Genomic DNA, 18,117 nt, shown 5'->3' with positions numbered 1-18,117 from the left:
AGAGGGTATACATTAACTTTTTTTACTTTGCACTAACCTCTAATGGGAAGAAGAGAAACTGTCTTCCTATGTCAAATCCATTCTTGCATACACGTCATGTGGGGGTGTTGCAATTGTTGCGATTGGCGTGCAGCGGAGTTGCAACCACAAAACCAATTGCTATGATTGTTGTCATTTTTTGATAGAATCAGAGACCATGGGGCTGTAGCCGGCGCACAGAGAAACTTCATCTGGCAATGGCAAATGCTAGGATCGGCGACCGAGAAAGCGACAACCGACGACCAAAAAAGCTTCAACCGGAGACAGGAAGCTGGGGGCTGGGATCGCGCAACCGTAAAAGCTGCAATTGGTGGAAGAGGAAGCTACAACCGACAAATGGACAAGCTTCAACCTGGGGACATTGATTGTTTTTGCTGGGACCTACAACAGCTATTTTGCTATGACAGGCAAACGTTTTTGCCGGGATCGTCATTGAGTTTTGCTGCGACTTGCAAAAGATTTTGCTGGGACCGTCTACTGCAGCGTGTATAAGCACAACGACGGGGTGGATGCTGCGACAGCTGCAAGGTTCTCGGCGAGAACGAGGAGACTGCAGTTGCGGGCAAGGATTCGTGTTGGAACCAGCGAGAGCCGGTGATGCAAGCTCCATGGAGCGATGTTTTCGAATGCGGGAAGGAGGTTTTGCAAGGGTGGCGAGCGGCGGCGAGATGGTAGTGCGGCGGTGCTTCGAGCTCGGTAGCCTCACGCGTGCCCATGGTGGGTATCGACGACGATGCGTTGCAGCTTGTCAAGCGGGGCATATCAATGGCTAGCAGATATCGCATCGTATGGCGTGGGATGCGACCGGCCTTATATTTTTGGATATGGGCTATGAGTTTCTAAAACAGATGTGTACATCTATCCACAATTTCTAGTCTGACATAGTGGTAGTTTTGATGCCATATCATTTCTATAATTGGAAATCTAGAAGACAATATATACGCCATCCGTTCTGGAATATAAGGTGCATAAATTTCTCTGGAAGTCATGCAAATGTTTTAGAACAGGATTATTGAATGAAATATTAACATCTGCAATGAAAAAAAACAAATATGAAATAAGTTTTCGTAATGGATCCAATGATGCAAATTTGGTATTATAGATATTAATACTTTTTTTTGCAGAAAAACTTCCAATCTATTCATCTTCAATCATGGCAGTACAACGAACACCAGAAATAAAAAATTCATCCAGATCCGCAGACCACCTAGCGATGACTACAAGCACTGAAGCGAGCCGAAGGCGTGCCGCCGTCATCACCCCTCCATTGCCGGAGTCGGGCACAACTTGTTATAGCAGACAGTCGGGAAGTCGTCGTGCTAAGGCCCCATAGGACCAGCGCACCAGAACAGTAACCGCCGCCGATGAAGAATAACGTAGGTTGGAAGGATTCAACCCGAAGACACACGAATGTAGACGAACAACGACGAGATCCGAGAAAATCCACCAAAGATAGATCCGCCGGAGACACACCTCCACACGCCTACCAACGATGCTAGATGCACCGCCGGAACGGGGGCTAGGCGGGGAGACCTTTATTCCATCTTCAGGGAGCCGCCACCGTCTCGCCATCCTGAGCAGGACACAAACCCTAACAAGACAGGAAAAAAACGACTGAAAACGGAGCCCTCCCGCCGGCCCTTGGCAGGATCCACCGCCCCTCCATGGCCCTAGGGCCACCGGAGACGAGGCAGACCTGCGGCGGCGCCGGCGAGAGGCAGAAACCCTAGCTTTCTTTCTTTGAAGGAGGAGATATTAATACTTTTTTAAATCTAAAAACATAGTCAAACAGGCACAAGTTTGACTTTTAACAAAGCAATACACCTTATATTTTGGAACGAAGGGAATATGAAGCAAACATGGGATCATGTGTTTAGAAACTGATGATATCAGACAATACATCAGTGCATCCTGGTCAAAGATGCTATTGGTTGCTGGCATCATCGGCAGCGTATTGCAAGTACAAATCATGTAGGCGAAGGGCGGTTGACGCGATGCAGCATTATATATGCATTGTTGTCATCGACACGACATGCAATGCATTTTTTGTGGAGGTACATATATAAATACAGAGGGCACTAGGCCTATAATCGTAAGCGCATGCAATAATCACAAGAGATAGAGCAATTGCAGTACAAGCAGTTCTTGGCTCGACTTCTTCCTCTCATCTGCAGGTTAATTTGCTAATGAACCCTGATGACTAATCACCCATGGAATCTCTCTCTCTCTCTCTCTCTCTGATCATCCATGCATGATGACTGCATGCGTTGTTCAATTATTTTCTATGTATGCTTGATTATTAATCCTCAGTAATCGTATTATCAGGGAAAGACATGCCGAGGGAACTGCATTCAAACAAGTCGGCGTGGCCGGAACTGGTGGGGGTGCCTGCCGGTGAAGCCATTAGAGTTATCGAGACGGAGCGGCCGGACGTGTTTGCCTTTATATGGGCCGAGGGTGAACTGGAGCCGCCAAATATCGAATATAACCGCGTCCTCGTCTGGTGCTACGCTGGCGACCCGCCAATCGTCTCCCGGACTCCGGTCATCGGATAGACCACACGCCATGTAATCCTGGCTCGAATAAACTAAGTAAATAATGCGAGTGCATCTGATTCCGTTCGCCGTTAATTCAAGTTTTATTTCTAGTGTGTCTAGTTTGATGATTGATCTGCTTGCATACATGTTTTAAACCTTCCATCATACATCGTCGTGCTCATACTACCTTGTAATATGTATGGAACAATAAATAAATGGCTCTTCTTCCATTTGCTGGATAGTCTGTTTCGTCTAGATTTATGATTACTCGCAAATGCTTGTTAATATTCCTCTAGTTTGCATTAGGTAGGACCAACGAAAAAAATAGCGCGCTACAAAATATAGCGAGGCCCTTCTCTAAATGCTACACAAGTTATAGCGCGCTAATAGCATGCTATATTTCAGAATAGCGTTTGCAAAAAAAATTCAAATATATCTAGAAATAAAGTATTTAAGCAACTAAATTTTTCATACGAGCAAGCAATATATGCATAAGGGCCAAATCCAGCACATAAAAGTAGTAAGTCTCAAACAGTTTCAATAGTTTCTAACATCAACAACTACAATTTTAAAAGTCTCTAACATCAACAAACATCAACAGCGACCCTGGGCAACAACAACCATAGTCTTTAACATCAACAACTACAATTTTAAGGTAAGTCTCTTCAACAACCATAGTTTTAAGAGTCTCTAACATCAACAGCCACCGGGGCAGCAACAATACAACACAAAATGACACACAGACTTTTAAGATAGTCTACACCAACAGCCACCGAAGGCAACAACATTACAACATAGCACAATGAGATTATTCAGAATCACTCACTGGTAAATGCATGTCATCATCTTCCGATTCAGAAGAAGACTCAGCTGATTGCAACTCATCATCACGATAAATAGGAAGCAACTTCTTCTTCTTCCTAGGACGAGATTGAGACACTATCTTTCTTTTTGATGGAGCAACTTCTCCTTCTAATGTTGGTTCTACAACTTGTACATCTTCAGGTTCAAATCCTGTTTGCACTCCTTCAATAGGCACAACACCAGTGATCCACTCATTGCCTTCATCTTCTACAACATCTACAAATGTGTGGTCCTCAATTGGGTCCCTGTTTTTCATCCCTCTCTTTTGCTTTAGTTTGGAGTTGAACTTGATGAACACAAGGTCTCTCATTTTGTCATGAAGTAGCCTATTGCGTCTTTTTGTGTGAATCTGTAGGTGATGGGATTAGAGCAATGATATCTTAGTATGAAAAAACAACGAAACCAATGCAAGAAAAGTATGACAAAGATACCGGGTTGTCCTTCTAATGTGACAATGAAGAACTGATAATTAGCACATTCTTCTTCCACTTCTTAAAAGCAAAAGACTATTCTGGTTAACATTCTTCTTCCTCTTCTTAAAAGCAAAAGACTATTCTGGTTATGAGTTGTTCAAACATGATACTGGTTAAGATTCAAACATGATGCTCAAGGTAGCATGACAATTGACAAGCACCAAATAGTCCTACTATAAGTACTAAAACGTATGTCAAGGATCTTTCTACTTCAATCAACACATGGATAGACAATAAACAAGTTGACATATGGCATGCATCTTTCTGACCTGCTGAAAAACACTGAAATTCCTCTCACAAGCCGAGGAGCTGCATGTCAAACTCAAAATCCGCATCGCCAATACCCTGAGATTTGGTGCACTTGACCCATGATTGGACCACCAATCAGCTTCATTAAGAGTAAAAACCGGAGTTAAGAAAGCATTGCAAGTTCTGATTTGAGAATGGAGAAAAAATTAAATGTAAATATGCACCTGGATCCTACATCTTTCTATGAATAACTGAATATACAGGGATCTCCTTCTGAATCCTACTTCCCTTTGTTGGTGCTCTTGCCGGCGTTCACCTGGTGGTGCCCTTGCCGGCGGCATAGCGGGAGACGGGGAGGGCATGGAGATGGCACAAGGGAAAGTGGGTATGTGACGGTGTGGATGCTTGATTACCTGGTGGTTGACTTGCCGACGGTGCGGTTGACATCGCCCGTCTGTGCTAGGAATAGGATGGAGTCGACATGGAGGACGCCGCCGCCGCGAGATGATGATGCCGCCGCTGCTCATGTGAAGATGTTGCCGCCGTGCTGATGACTAGATGTTGTCGCCGCCTGCGCTCACGCCCAGATGTTGCCGCCGCCGCCGCCGCTCATCTGGGCTGGGAACTGGGAAGGGGATGAGATGTGAGAACTAGGGTTAGCCAGTTAGATGGGAGACTGATAAAAGGAGTGGGCCTGCTGGGCCTGCTGGGCTGTGCTTATTTTAGTTTTGCATGGTCTGCACGTTATAACGTTAAAACGCTACAACGTTATAGCGTGTGTAGCGCGCTAATTACGCGATTAGCGCCGTAGCGGCCGATTTTGTCAAAACGTAACGTCTCCCTTCCGAATATGCTATAACCGCGCTATAACCGCGAAATAGCGTGCTATTTTTTTCGTTGGGTAGGACACAAGAATAAGGCATCTGTACTGACTTGCCTCAAATTTCCTCTGCATATGATCATTTGTTGGGTGAGCTGGCCTCAAGCAAATTGGTTTACCTTTGTGAAACACTACGTCGAAGGAATTTCAAAAGCTAAGCCAATCTACTACCAATACCTATAAAAGCAAGATTATTTGTGTGAATCCATATGATCAAAGCTATTCAACCACATTACCGAATGTCCCTCATGGCTCTAATGATGTATCCTCCACATTACCGAAAATACTTAAAACAACATATTAATTGTAATTGGACTTGAAAACAACACTAACTACAACTGACTTAGAAACAACGTTAATGGCACATTTATTTTGCAAGCCACATTAACAACATTAATCGCTTCCTCTCACCTCAATCATACCAGGCCATCACCAATTCGCTACTACTTACAAAGAAAGATCTAGCTTTCACTATCACCTTGTTCGCTCGATCGCTTCATCAAGCCTTCCCAACGTCATATATAATCAATTGCAACAAAGAAATCAATATATGTCCTTTTGTTTCCTCCCCTAACGACTGGCGACGTTGGTGGGGAGGAGAATCCCGGTGCCTCAGCTCCCATTAGTATTTAGGTTAGGGTTTTTATTCTTTGCAGGCGTGACACTCAGACGGATGGTTGCGCTTCTTCGGGTTTGTCTTCCGGGCTCCGGTTCTCCTTGAGTTCGTCCGTCTAGACGTAGTCGATAACGCTCCGGCGTATATTCATGCCATGTTCTTGGGGCGGTGAGGTCAATGTTTCTCGTCTTGTGACAAGATTTGGTCGGGTCTATGCAAGGGTTCAATGGAGACAACCGCGGCTGCGGGGCGCTGGTTCTTAGGGGCACATGCATGATGACTTCCCGGTTGTCATCGACAAAGTCAAGGCGGCTTCGGTAGAGGAGCGGCGACGGCCGCGTGTCGGCGGCTCGTTCTGGCGGAAATAGTGGTCGGTGGTTATGGAATCCTGATATAACTTTTATTATATTTGAGATATTTTGTACTTCCGTTGAACTACGATAATAGATCTTATGATTTTGACACACAAAAAAGCCACCCCCCTCCCCCCCGCGCGTCTTGTTTCTATTTTTTTCCGTCTTCAACTCCCATCGTTTTTTGTTACGAATGGGTACCCACCCCATGCACCCAGGTCTATTGGGTCACCTCCCCACCTCCCATTCCCCCTTTTCCATTGAGCATTCCCGCCCCGTCTCCTATATCTCCCCGATCCGACACCACATCCCATCTCCTCTCTGATCTCTCCTTGATTCAGCGTCACACTACATCTCTCCTGTTCCACTCCCTGTAGTCATGGTGAAAGTCGTGGTCGACGCTCCTGTTGTACCACGCGCCATCCGTACAATGAAAACCACCACTATCCATGCGCCTCCATTGGCATGCCTCCTTTGGTGTCTCGCCTCCCATTAATGCCTTCCTTCATGTCGCGCCGAGTCATACATAGGATTCTACATGTGCCCATCCTCCTCTCAACGGAGCTGCCGCCACCAAGGATGAGAAATGTCTGTGACTGCTGCCACCGAGGACGGAGTTGATGGACTGTACCGCTACAGCTATCGAGGCTTACCGCCGAGTGCACCAATGTTACCGCCTAGGCTGGGGTGCCCACATTCCTACAGTGTTGCCTCAGTCATTTGGCTGTCCGGGAAAGTAGTTTAGGATGAACTAAAGTCCATCCCTCTCATCTGGTATTTGATGTACGAGTCCTTTTTGTGCTAATGAACAACATGCCATTCTTGTGCTAATCTATCCTGGACACTACAGGGAGTATCTGAATGCATGATTGCAGCTATAACAGTGGTTTCTACATATTGTACGTGATATATATTCCTTGAGTTTTTTTCTCATCTTTTGGTAAAAACGACATATCTTCTCGAAGAAGTAGTATGCAATTGTTGACGACACTTTTTCTCTTGCATGAGACGACTCAAATGAAAAAGTGTTGAACATGAAATTTCTTTGTCTCGTTGATATTCCTATCCTCTTTGGCCCTTGATAAACTAAAATCCCAATTCTTGTGAAAGAAAATAAGAACAAAATTCACCATGGAGATGAAGAGAATGGTTCTGGATTTTTGGTACAGAAAAAGGTAAGAAGAATACGCAAAAGAGAATAACTAGCAGCAGATGGACATACATATCCTTTGCATCTTGCCCTATTAGTCATCTTCATCTTCATGCTCCGACTGAACCTGCCATGCGAAATTGAACAACAAGAAGAAATAAATTCCGATTTAGCTAAGTTCTGATTTTGCGAATGCAGATTTTCTTCTGGGTGAAATCCTAAGATCTATGATAGGGCGACGATGGCGCTTGTGCACTATTTCCTTCTTGGAGGTGTCGCTTTTGGAGAATTTGGACTTAGAGTGTTGTCTTGGTGGTGGTTCGTGCTGCAGTGACAACGAATCGATCACTGTAGCGGGATCTTTCGTTTTTTCTTCTTCTTTTTGTTTTTGGGTTGCGTGCATCTGTAATGTCTTTAGGACATCTCGTCGTTGTAGAGGCCGGGTGTAATTGGTATCTCCGTGATATTAATATATTTCCTTTGTCAAAAAAGAAAAAACGTGCATACGATTGAAACTATGATGGAACCGATGATAGATATGAGATTACTCATATCGGACAGAGCAATCGAACTATACATTACCAACAAACTTGGCTCCATATTTGTCTCCATGTTGTAGGGTTTACTTGTGAAATTCTGCCATATGTCTCCTTTAGTTGCTGCAGCATCTTCCTCTGATCGGCTGCTCTGCCCTTTTTCAAGAGATCGAACTGGAGAAGAGCGCATGCATCATGCAGTAGATTCAGTTTGAGAACCTGAAACCTAGCAGGTTGACCGACTTGCTGTTTAACAATTACCTAGACAAATTGAGAGCAGCAAGAGCTGCCTAAATGAAATGGAACTTCATTTGACCATATATTTGCACTGCATGCACAACAAACAGCAGAGTAACCTACAAGTACCAAAATTATCGGGGGCCCCCCATTTCATATAATGATTTAGTGAAATCCTAAACAAACATAAACAACAGAAGGTTGAGTGCATACTGTTTCCCAGCAGCTAAATTCCTGCTGCTAGCTATGTAGAGTACAGAAGGTCTGGGAAACATGCTACTCTCAACACCTTCCTAGTGACAAACCAGTTGGATCATTCTGGTGAAAATCTGTGCAGAACTTTTGCCACTCTACAAAGAAAATGCTCTATGTATCTCTGGAATAGGAAATACCATTGCATTCTAGAGTGATAAATGGAAGGATCAAGTTCTTCATCACAGCTATATATCCTCAACTTTACTCCTACTGCAATGAAACAGAGATCACGCTCCAGGCTGTTTTAGCACTGCCAAACACTGAAGGTATGTTTTAACTCCCACTCTCCTCCCAAGCATATCAACTTTTTTTTTTGACGGCGCTACGGCGGGCTTACGCCGGCCTGAACCTTTGCATTAATAACCAGATAATATTTGCAGCAGAGGAACAGAGGAGGGAGGAGGAGCAGAGGTATCCGGCTTTAGTTTACAATCTCATAGATAGGTGAAACAACATGGTACCCCAGTCGCGCAGCAAACCTTGCGCTTGCTCATTATTACATCTGCTAGACCAAGCAGAACATCATCAGCGGCAGAACGAGCGATGAGGTGAACCGGTCGAGTGTCATCCCTGAAGACTTTTGCATTCCTTCTTTTCCAAATGTTCCAAAGGATGGCGAGGATTATTGTAGAGCGAATTTTATTCTGCATGTCGTTGGCCCAAAGATCCCAAAGATCTGCGGGTATACCTGGAGTGAGAGAGGAGAGTTCTCCCCACAGAGTAGTGAGCTCCGGGCAGTGCAGAAGCAGGTGGTTTACGAACTCCGTCCCCGGACAGAGAGGGCAAGCCGGAGAAGTTGTGATGCCTCTGTGAAAACGCCGTTCGTTGGTGAAGAGACGATTCTTGTTTGCCAGCCAGAGGAAAATTCTACATTTGTTTGGAGCGTAATTCTTCCAGATGGCCATTGCCAAGGGATCGATAGGCTCTCCCACCCACAAAGATTCCGATAAGTCATTGAGTGGTTGACCAACTCTCGCCTCATCATGACAGTCAGTTTTCGGCTTTCTCTACTGAGGTGCTTGACCAGATGAACCGGAAGCACAATCGCAGTAGTTCTCCCTTTACTACCCTAGCCGATAGAGCGGAACATAAGGTAGCAAGCACAGGAGCCGGGCAACCCAACTATTGACCCAAGACATGATTCGGAGCTGATGCATATAAGACCAAACTCGCGACGCCGAAGTAAGCTAATAAGCTGTTCGGACTTGTCGGCAACTCATTTGTTCCCATACCGAGCCCCTGGCAATTTTGTGCCGAGGTGTGTGTGAAACAACCAAAGGAGCAAAATTCAGTTTTTTTACAAAAAAGCAAATACTGAATACGGATTATGTTCACGGGACCTGAGTGATATGCCAATCGTTATTTTACAGATAACAACGCCGCCATCCCGGCTATTTGACATGCCAGGGGTCGAAGGCTGAGGAAAAAGGCACTTTACTGGCTCGAAATAGAGAGTGCGGTCTACAAAAAGTTGTTTTGGACCTCCTGTCGCACGTCTGCGCCGCCTTTCCTCGGTAAAGGGATTCCTTAACAGGAATAACCTTTGGGTGAATGTACGAACCCGGACTCCGATAGAGTCAATGAGATGACCAGCCTTTGAGCCACCTGTGGTAAAGGATAATGAAAAAGAAAGAGTAGTTTCACTACGGGAAACAGCTAATTTGCAGTCAAGGGGCGTCTTTGCCGTCAGCTTTTCATCGGACAGACGGCAAAGAAAGGGTTTGCCGTCATCAGTAGACGGCAAAGAAAAACTGATGGCAAAATATACTTTGCCGTCTGCGGAAAAAAACACAGACGGCAAATAGCTCACTTTGCCGTCTGCATTCTATATTACAGACGACAAAGATCTTTACAGTTTGTAATATAAAATGCCGACGGCAAAGTGAGCTCTTTGCCGTCTGTAATATAAATGCAGACGGCAAAGAAGAAACACAGCCCACGGATCGATCACGCGGATCCGTGACATGGCAGAATCTGGTGCACACATCCACCTTATCCTCCACCCGACGCCCAACGGCCCACGTGTCCCACGACCTCACCTTATCCTCCACCCCACCCCCACCTGCCCACCTGCCCACCACGATTCTCTCTCTCTCTCTCGTACCTCTCTCTCCCTCTCGATCCAGACCACACCGGCGCCCCCACCACCTCGACTACCCTAGCCTCACCGGCCACCACCTCGCACACCGACCGCCACGGCCGACCTCAGCGCTCCTACCCCGTCGCCCACGTCGGCCGCCGGCTCCGGCCCCGTCCCCCGCCGGCCGCCGACCCCGTCCCCGGTCGCCCCCACCGGCCGCCAGCTCCTTTCCTCTCCGCCTCCGGCGCCGCCAAGCCAGCACCGTCCTGCTTTGCCCCTGCCGGCCTCCGGCCCCTATCCCGTCGCCCCCACCAGCCACCGGCCCCATCCCTTGATGCTGCAGTGCCGCACCACCTCGTGGATGAGCGTGGCAAGCTCCGTTGCAGTGGTGGACGCCTTGAGTCCCATCCCTCTTGTAATTTTTTTGGTGAGATATGCCTCTTGTATGCTGTGTAATTCATTTGCGTGTACTAATTCATTTGCATCTACTCTGTGTAATCCGTTCGTGTGTAATCTATTTATTTTGTGAAATGGAACAATTTTGTATTGTGAAATTCATCCGTGGAGTACTGGAACAGCAAGTGTTGATGGATATTGTGGTTTTTGTCGTGGTCTGTTTGTTCCTTTTTTTAATATAAAAACATTCTTTGCCGTTAGTGATTTTTGAGGCAGAGGGCAAAGGCACAGATTCTAGCTGATAGCAACGATGCTTTTCTTTACCGTCTGGGGTATACGTGCAGGACGGCAAAAGTAGTTTGGCTGACGGCAAAATCTTTGCCGTATGCCCGAATAAAAGCTGACGGCAAAGCAGTCTTTGTCGCCATCCTCTTTGCCGTCAGCCGGCTGACGGCAAACTCTTTGCCGTCTGTATTCCGCTCTTTGCCGTCTGTTACCGCCAGACGACAAACTAGCTGATTCCTGTAGTGTTTAGAAAAAAAAGGAAGGAGGTTATGAGCGTACTTGTAGGCCCGTCCGTATTGTGCTTCCGCCGATGTCCAGGGTATTTTAAGTGCATAGTTATGTATGCGCGGTACAAATTTCGCAGGTGTATGGGGCGGACGGCAGAAGCCGAACTGCTAGTCCAGCTCTGAAATTGGTCCGTCCTGCTGAATGGAGACCGGCGGCTTAATGGCCGACAAATTATGCGGTTTAATAAGACCGCTTTGTACTTCAGCTGAAGTGGCCGTAGTATGATCCTTAGTCCGGAGGGAGTGCTTCTCATGCTCCCCTATGGATGTGTGTGTCACGTATACCATGTTCACTGTTTTTACTTTGGGGGGAAATTGCTTCTGACCCCCGGTATTTGGTTGGTGAGTCTCTTCGTCGTCGCTGTCACCGGGCGGCCTCTTCCCCTTGTGTTCGACGTTGAGCTTGCCGGCCTGTTTGAAGACCCAACAACTTCTGTTGGTGTGATTCGCTGGTTTATCGGGGTTGCCATGGATCTGGCAGGGCCGATCCAATATCTTGTCTAAATTGGATGGTCCGTCTCTGTTTACCTTGAATGGCTTTTTCCGTTGACCGGGTTTGGGACCGCTGAATCCGGCGTTGACTGCTGTGTCGTGCGTTCTTTCATTATCATTGTGACGTTTGTGTTTACTGCGTCGTGGCTTGCCATTGCCGTCTCGGACTTCGGAAGTGCCTGAATCGCTGGCGCTGTTGCTTCTACGAGCTAGCCAGCTGTCTTCTCCCGCGCAAAAGCGGGTCATCAGAGCGGTAAGGGCTCACATGGATTTTGGTTTTTCTTGACCGAGGTGGCGGGCGAGCCACTCGTTCCGGACGCTGTGTTTGAAGGCCGCTAGGGCTTCCGCGTCCGGATGGTCAACGATTTGGTTATTTTTAACTAAGAACCTAGTCCAGAGCTTCCTGGCTGACTCTCCGGGCTGCTGGACGATGTGACTTAAGTCATCGGCATCTGGTGGCCGGACATATGTACCTTGGAAGTTGTCGCGGAAGGCGTCTTCCAAATCCTCCCAACTTCCAATAGAGTTTTCAGGCAGACTGTTTAGCCAGTGCCGAGATGGCCCTTTGAGTTTTAGTGGGAGGTATTTGATGGCATGAAGGTCATCTCCGCGGGCCATATGGATGTGGAGAAGGAAATCCTCGATCCATACCACGGGGTCAGTTGTTCCATCATATGATTCGATATTCACGGGTTTCCTTCTGTGGGAATTCGCGCTCCATTACTTCGTCCGTGAAGCAAAGAGGGTGTGCGGCGCCTCTATATTGGGCCACATTGCGACGTAGCTCCGATGGAGTCCGTCTGTGGTTTTCGGCCTGGGTGTGACTAGGCCTGTCACGTCCGAATAGATAGTCATCGTCACGTGTCGGGGCACGTCCTCGCGATCTGTAGATCGATCTGGTATGTCCTGCTCTATTGTCCAGGTCCTGCCGAAGGTCGTATGTATAACCACGAGCTGTTTTATTTCTGCCTTTACGATGAGGCAGGGCGGGCTGCTGTTCGGCTTGAGTTGCTGCTTTATCCCGACCACGTAGTGGTCGGTCAGCTGCATTGTGCAATGATGGTGCGGGCTCTGGCGCCTCGTCATCGAACTGAGGTAGTAATTTGCGCTTCGGGTAGCTTTTGGCTGGGCGCTTGCGGCCGTATTCTTCGGCTGCTAGGACATCCGTCCATCTATCGTTGAGCAGGTCTTGGTCAGCTTGAAGCTGCTGCTGCTTCTTTTTCAGGCTCCTTGCAGTGGCTATTAGCCGGCGCTTGAAGCGCTCCTGCTCGAGAGGTTCCTCAGGCACGATGAAATCCTCGTTGCCGAGGCTCACCTCATCCTCGGAGAGCGGAAGGTAGTTAATGTCCTCTGAGTCGTCGTGTATGGCCTGTTCGTCAGGGCTAACTTGCCCGTTTTCCCGTCCATCCTGTTCGGAGATTGCCCCAACAGGGTCTTCATTGTCTTCGGCATAGTCCGGAGTATTGTTTACTCCAGTGCTGGTATTGCTATTTTTTGCATAACGTGACTTAGAGCGGCGCCACTGACGCCTGGGTTTGTCATCGTCGTTAGTTTCTTTAGGTGTATCCACCATGTATATGTCGTATGAAGAAGTGGCCGTCCAGCGTCCGGTAAGCGGCGGGTTTTGGCCCTGCTCCTCATCGGCATCGCCGTCCATACCGTCGATGTCCTCGGAGCCGTAATCAAGCATGTCGGTTAGGTCCTCGACAGTGGCTATGAAGTGGGCGGTGGGTGGGAAACGAAATTCTCCATCATCAGCCTCTAGTTCGAACTGGATATCATTCGGCTGTGAGTCCCCCGCCAAGGATAGATTTTTTAATGAGTTTAGCACGTCGCCTAGTGGCGAGTGCCGGAAGATGTCCGCGGAGCTAAATTCGACAATAGATGTCCGATCAAGCTCGAGGTATGCGGACGCACATGGTTCGGAACCTGTGACCGGAGACAAGTCCGTGGTTCTGGTGACATAGATGTCACTTGAAGTTAGGTCTGTGTGCGGCTCCAATGCCGCTGAATCTGTGGCTTCCATGGCGGGGTTGAGCTTCCCATCCTCGGATGGCGCGATCTGCTCCGGATCTAAGGCCAGAGCAGCAATAGGTGCTATCTCCTGGGTATGGTCTGATGACAGATCTACATCATGTTCATCGTGGTGGCAGGGAGCGGCTGCCATGGTCTCGAATCCGTCGAAGCTCAAGTCTCCACGGATATCCGCGACGAAGTTCAAGTTTCCAAATCTGACCTGATGGCCGGGGGCGTAGCTTTCGATCTGCTCCAGATGGCCAAGCGAGTTGGCCCGCAGTGCGAAGCCGTCGAATACGAAGATCTGTCCGGGGAGGAAGACTTCCCCTTAGACAGCATCGCTGTAGATGGTCGAAGGAGCCATCAAACCTTTTGACGATGGCACAGTGGAACTCTCAATGAAAGCACCAATGTCGGTGTCGAAACCGGCGGATCTCGGGTAGGGGGTCCCGAACTGTGCGTCTAAGGTCAATGGTAACAGGAGACGGGGGACACAATGTTTACCCAGGTTCGGGCCCTCTCTATGGAGGTAATACCCTACTTCCTGCTTGATTGATCTTGATGAATATGAGTGTTACAAGAGTTGATCTACCGCGAGATCGTAATGGCTAAAAACCTAGAAGTCTAGTCTGTATGACTATGATTATCCTTCCTCTCTACGGACCTAGCCCTCCGGTTTATATAGACACCGGAGGGATCTAGGGTTACATAAAGTCGGTTACAGAGAAAGGAATCTTCATATTTGGTCGCCAAGCTTACCTTCCACGCCAAGGAGAGTCCCATCCGGACACGGGTAGAGTCTTCGGTCTTTGTATCTTCACAGCCCATCAGTCCGGCCCATAGCTAACAGGCCGGACGCCCGAGGACCCCTTAATCCAGGACTCCCTCACCCTTCCACAGGGATTTAGCTCTCACTCTTTATAACATTGCACACATAGTCTTTAGCTTTTTTTTGACAGAGCAAATTCCTCCTTGCTCCATTTCCGTAGTATCTACTATGTCTTTAACCTCACCAAGTGCTTCATAGACATGCTCCAAATTTTAGTTAATCGGCACCCAATAATCCTCTATGGTACGCTCCATGCCTACTACATGCACTTTCGAACTTGAACGGCCTCTGCCGACCACCCCCGTTATCCCAGTCTGATGTACTAATGCCAACTAGCAAGGCACAAGGATCAGACTCGGTTCTCTAGATGTGTGCAACCATTGTGTTCTCAAAGAGCTTCTGTTTCCCTGCTGCCTGTAGTCCCAAATACGCGGTAGTCCAACATCCTTACAATTTCTTGATTTTAAGCAGTTTGAAGGTGGCCTTCTTCTAAGTTACGATTCGCCCTCATCTGTCACTATAGATGTTCTAGCTTTAGCCTTTAGTCCTTTCGAGTTATGCCAAAATCTGTGAAGCGATAGAAATTGACCACCTCCCGAAAACCATCCATCATCCACGTACTCCTCCCTGTGCACACCTCCAGAGTCCAGATTGATCATTCTCATCGAGCAACTCATTGAAATCACTTGCGCACAACCATGGGTTATCATGTTCTCCTCTGAGGAAATTTCCTAACAACGCAGAAATTCCAGAATTAACAAGTTAGTGTATGTATAACTGGTTGCAAGATGACAGGCATGCAACTAACTAACAATGAACTAAAATACATATTGACCACTAGGGCTTCGCCTAATCTTCTATAGCCTCGAATTATGGCCTTGCCAAGTGGTTTTCGGGTGCCCCATGACGGCCTACCAATACCCTGAGTGACTTAACCACAACCTATTTTAGAACATCCCTGCCAAGGGGCTCAGCTTAAAAGAGCTAACCATATTAATTTACCCAATACCGTGGATAGTGGCTAGTCGAGCAGATTGAATGCTTTTGCAAAGGGTGTACATCTTTACCCAAGAGTTGAGTCACACATGTCTCGCCACTTAGGAATAGACATGCTACATGTTGTGTGTCGGTCAGTCATGCAACATATACATACCATATTTTGTGTACAAATGAAGATGCCACTCGATCAATGATATGAGAACAGTGTGTCGAGTGCAGAGAATTCTACAGGAATAGAAGAATTTGCAACTTTGGCGCAAAACCCTACATGATATAGATAGAAACAAACATTGTGCCAAACTATAAATAATCTGGTAACAAGGCAAACCAAACTCAACAAAATGATATGGGCATGCTATAGTCTATGGAATAATGGGATCAATGCAATGGGATCATAATGCATATTACAATGAGAAAAGGAAACTAAACCAATTATAAAAGCCTTGTAAAAAATTCCATCCATATAGCCATGTAAGCATTACTTCGGATATGTTAGACGTGATGGCACATCCCATCTCCTGCCTAGTTGTAGATCCTATCTTGATTAGTCTCCAAGGCCCTTGTTATCCTTCTTTGATATCAGTGCAATACACGCGCCACTAAGGCTATTGTCCTCGGGGAGGCCTGAACCTATATAACCCGTGGTGTTGTCCTGATAGACCACTACATGATTCCGTCGCGTTCCTACTTCTTCGACATATCGTTGGATCAACAATTTACCAATACTCAGTAGAATTGATTAATTCCAGCTAGCATAGGAATGATTGACAAAAAATAATGTAGAAGATTTAAGCCAAAAACATCAATGTTACGTGCAATCTATTTTAATGATTTACCTTGAACAACCAATGAGTCTGATCTTGGGAGAAAATATTCAGCATACTAGAATAAATAGGAATGAGTTTATTGCCATGAATGTATCCTAATAATAATGTGCTTGGATATGGGAGAAATCATTTATCATGAAAGAACAAATATGGAAGACATTGATTGCGACCAATTTTAGTGGCCCTCTATATAAACACAAGAAACGACATCACTAGTTCTATAACATTTTACCGGAAGAACTATACAACAGAAGGAGTGTGTAGCTCTTATCCATGGCTTTTGGAAGCAAAATCACATGGGTACTAGGCATAGTGGCTTTGTTGGCCATCTTAACCACTGCCCAATCATATGATACATCAGGTAGGCACATAAACATTTTTATTTACTTGCACATATAGTTTTATATTTTTGTACCATTTGTTGGAGTTATTGTGGCGTTCTGATTATTTTTGTTGCATTACATTTTATTCTCCACAGCTCGTATAGGGAATTGTGATGATACGCCGAATTGCTCAGATGGTAAATGCAAGGATACATGTGCTAGCCAAGGTTACGAGGCAAAAGCGAGTTCTTGCGTAAAACAATTTGGAAGGACATTCTGTTGCTGTAGCAAGGATGGGTCAGAATAATGTTCTTACAAGCTCGTATGTGCAAGCAACGAAGACGAACAATATGTATCTTCTCATGATATAATAAATGCAATAATTTACTACTATATCTTTTTGCTACAATACAAAATGTAAACACATTAAGACATGCTAAATAAACGCGATCCTTCCTGGAATGGAAACTCACGAAGCAGGTTTACAATACCTTTTGATAGTGAGTACCGCGTGATACTATATTTAGTATCATCTATCTATATCTACATCATCTATATATATATCAATATAAAAAGACCCAAAGGGGCATATCCAATTAATCTTGGCCATCAAATTATGTCAATCCAACGACCTAGACTGCTTCAATGTCAAGCGCTCAACACATTTAGCGTGCAGTTAATTTCATGCCAAAAATAGTGCTAATCACATAATAACACGTAAATAACATCCTAATTAATATCCGCATGCACTTAATATATTTCCAAATTAACATGCATTGCACGTACATTGACTAGTCAATATAAAAAGACCCAAAAAGGCATATTCAACAAATCTCAGCCATCAAACAGTGTCAATCCAATGATCTATGTTCCTCCAATGGTAACCGATCAACATGTTTAGCACGCAATTAATAACATACCAAATATAGACTATTATATAATTAACTTGTAATTGACATCCTACCTAATATTAATGTGCAATTAATTTTCTGCCTAATATCAACATGTATATATTTTGCCTGATATTGACGTGCATTGCACGTATACATATACTAGTACTAGCAAATATGTACGTGCGTTGCAATGAGAGAAAAGAATATATCACACGCATCTAGCCTAATAAGCATGACCGAAAAAACTCTCGTGCTACCCTGTGCTGGCGCACATGCTCTATATTAATGTAGCATCCCATGCGTCACCGATTATCCTCCTTTCCGCCCTCGTTGATGGGTGCCTAGCGTCCACTTGACCACAATATATCTAGACGTGGTCAATGTTGGAACAGCCCAGGAGGAGGAAGTAGACTCACGCACACAAACTCAAGGTGGAAGAAGATAATGAACACGCAGAGCATTTTTTGGTGGCACACGCACTTGCCTTTTCTCTTGTTCCTT

General features: G+C 46.0%; 1 long non-coding RNA gene across 1 annotated transcript; it reads left to right on the top strand.

The window, feature by feature from the left end:
• The first annotated feature begins 14,704 nt into the window (after positions 1-14,704).
• On the top strand, positions 14,705-17,116 carry LOC120962665 (uncharacterized). The gene is made up of 2 exons (XR_005753385.3): positions 14,705-16,761; positions 16,879-17,116. It is a non-coding gene; the product is annotated as an uncharacterized lncRNA (long non-coding RNA).
• The last annotated feature ends 1,001 nt before the right edge of the window (positions 17,117-18,117 follow it).

The sequence above is a fragment of the Aegilops tauschii genome, chromosome 4 (assembly GCF_002575655.3).
Source record: "Aegilops tauschii subsp. strangulata cultivar AL8/78 chromosome 4, Aet v6.0, whole genome shotgun sequence".
Classification (NCBI taxonomy): domain Eukaryota; kingdom Viridiplantae; phylum Streptophyta; class Magnoliopsida; order Poales; family Poaceae; genus Aegilops; species Aegilops tauschii.
The sequence above is the reverse complement of the archived record's forward strand: the minus strand, read 5'-3'. Positions and strand labels throughout refer to the sequence as shown.